The sequence below is a fragment of the Arachis duranensis genome, chromosome 9 (assembly GCF_000817695.3).
Source record: "Arachis duranensis cultivar V14167 chromosome 9, aradu.V14167.gnm2.J7QH, whole genome shotgun sequence".
NCBI lineage: Eukaryota > Viridiplantae > Streptophyta > Magnoliopsida > Fabales > Fabaceae > Arachis > Arachis duranensis.
The window spans coordinates 118,245,536-118,248,393 of NC_029780.3; the positions used below are offsets into that span (position 1 = coordinate 118,245,536).

General features: G+C 38.3%; 1 long non-coding RNA gene across 1 annotated transcript; it reads right to left on the reverse strand.

Annotated features, from left to right (window-relative positions):
• Positions 1-386: 386 nt before the first annotated feature.
• Positions 387-1,090, reverse strand: LOC127741430 (uncharacterized). The gene is made up of 4 exons (XR_008002504.1): positions 1,008-1,090; positions 715-780; positions 533-631; positions 387-429 (listed from the first exon to the last, which is right to left on the reverse strand). It is a non-coding gene; the product is annotated as an uncharacterized LOC127741430 (long non-coding RNA).
• Positions 1,091-2,858: the final 1,768 nt, after the last annotated feature.

The window sequence follows — 2,858 nt, forward strand, 5'->3', positions numbered from 1 at the left end:
GCAGAACTTTCTCCCCCAGTCTCCCTCTGAATTTTTGGACTTTCGTCTTTTCCCTTTGACGCACTGCTTGCTAACTTTTGGACCAAACTGTCCAATTGTTCTAGCATAGTTGCAGTTTCTGGAGATTTTTCCCTTTCTGTCTCCTGCGTCGATGCCCCCTCCTGGCTTGAATCTGTCAATCCAAGGCTGAATGATGGCATCGGCAGATCTGTTTTAGGAACATAGCTTGCTGTCCGTGCCATCATCAACAGGGCAGCAGCATCCTCGGCGTCTGGATGACTGCATCATTATGTATAAGAATAAGAATAAGAATAAGAATATACGGATGACAAGCAAAGATTGATTTTAGTCTAATTAACTTACATTTTTGTTGGAGCTGGGGGAAGCTTGGGTGTTGTTTCTTGAAGTTGTTTGGGGGTTTCAGGAGTGCTGCACAGTTACACAAAATCGATCAGGAAGAGTATACACCCAAACTCTTAGCAAATATACACTCAAACCCTAAACAAATATACACCCAATACTATTTTCTTACGTTTCTCTAGCCCCTTCAATCTGTAGCATAGGGGTTGGTTCAGAATCTGCATCAGTGGTTGTTTGCTGGGATGGCGGCACAAAAAACTGGATCGGGACTCTAAACAAGAATACAAATGAAAGGTTAACAACGTATTTGAAAATAATAAGCTTATAAGGTTGAAATATTCTTGGAAAACTCACATTGCAAGCGCTTCCGACGTCGTTTGTTCCCTAACAACCATCATATTCGAATCATCCGGAGTCAACCTAAAATACACCCAAAGAAGGTCAAAAAATACACCCGAACAATTCAAAAAGAAGACGGACTTTGTTTTTTGAGAACTTACATAGTTGCAGTTTTTGCTTTTTTTTGCTGCCTTTTTTTTCTTGAATAAAATAATAAAGGGCTTTTTTTTCTAAAAAAAATATATACAGAATTAGAAGTAGAAGTTATTAGAAGAAGAAAAGTAACGGTTATTTGAAAGAGAAATTACATGCTCTGAGACGGCTGGTTTACACTACTCTATTCTGTGCGTCCTTGAGAGGAAGGATCATCACTTCCCAAGTTCACAGCCGGTAGTCTAAACAGATTTCATGTTATTCAAACGAAATATACATCCAACTTAGTAAACAAGATACACCCAACTTGACCCACAAAATACACCCATATTGTTTCACAGAATACATCCAAATCACGATAACAAGATTTTATTAAATAATAAAGCTTCTTACGTTTCAGAGGACACATAGCGACCTTCTGTCGATCGCAGGTCAGCTTGGTTCTCCCTGCGAAACAAGATACAATTATTACCAAACAAAACACACCAAAATCTCAAATACACAGCCCAGCAAGACATACCCCTCTGCAGCAGATTTATGAACGTTTTCCCCTAGCAATTCATCAAGTTCGTCACTCGATATTTCATATGTCTCACTACATTCATAAAATAAGACGTTAACAAAAATAATTACGATGATAGACTACTATAGCTTATGAGGTACTGTACCCATAAAAGTATTGATCTTCTTCAGGAGGTGAATCCTCCACAACTACTTTTTTCTTTTTTTGTGGTGTTCTGGGTGAAAAAAAAACAGTACCAATCAGAAATAAAAAATTAATTTTATCACAGAATATTAATGAAAGAAGTGCTTAGTCTTTTGGTGTTGTTTTTGTTTTTTTCTTTTTCTTCTCCTTCTTCCCAGGTGATGATTCTTCGCTCCTATAAGTCAATAAAAATTGTCATTTAGAACATACTAAAAATACACCCAAATGGATTCACGAGATACACCCAACTAAATATACAATATACACCCAACGCAGCGAACGAAACACACCCTGCTTAATAAGCTACATACACCCAACGTGGACAAACAAAATACACCCAAACCGAAAAAGAAATTACACCCAAGTATGGTACTTACTTTTTCCCCTTTTTGCCGGGGTGTTTAATTCCCGAGTCCTCTGAGTCTTCTTGAGTCTCAGACTCAGAGGTAGAAGTGTCACTGTCAGTAGTTTCTGTCTCCGAAGACGATGTTGAGCTCGCCTTCCTTTTTTTTGTTTTTTTTATTTCTTGTTTTTTTGTTTTTTTTGTTTTTTTCTCATTTTTTCTTTTGTCTTTGCCAAATTCAGAATCCCCTGAAACATGAGATATTTTAGTTAGCACCATTCGGGTAAATAAAATACACCAACTTATTATGATTACTCACCAAAATTTCCTCTCTCTCTGCATTCATTCTTTCCACCAACTGCTCCTTAGTCCAGTTGGCAATCCATGGCTTTGGTGGTCTTTCAACCCTGTTCTTGCCTTTGTTTTTTGAAAGATGAAAGTAGATTATCATCAGGGCGAAGAGGCAGCCATTGATTGCCTTCTTCTTCTTCTCTTGATAGTCTGTTATGCCATTGATCATGAAGGTCAAAACATGCCCCCCCCAGTTTCTCTCCTCTATGCCGTCCATCTTAAAAATTGGGACCAGGTGCACGGGCGATATTTTGTTTATCGTCGTTGGCAAAAGGTAGTTTGTTCTCCCCAAGTTTGAAGTTGTTTGCCAACTCCCTTAAGAGTTGGTGATCAACCCTCAGTGGTGGGATGTGCATCAACCCACCGAATCCAAGATCCCTCACAATTGCCTTCTTCTCCTCAGTCATGTTTCTGAACTTATCATTCAGGAGATGTGTGGCACATTTCAGGTCTTTAGTTTGGTTTCTTGCTGCCATTTTCTCTGAATCAAAAAATACACCCAAAGATATCAGTAATATACACCCATATATATGACTCAGATACACCCATTGATAACAATTAAGATACATCCATTGATAACAGTAAGATACACCCATATATATGAGT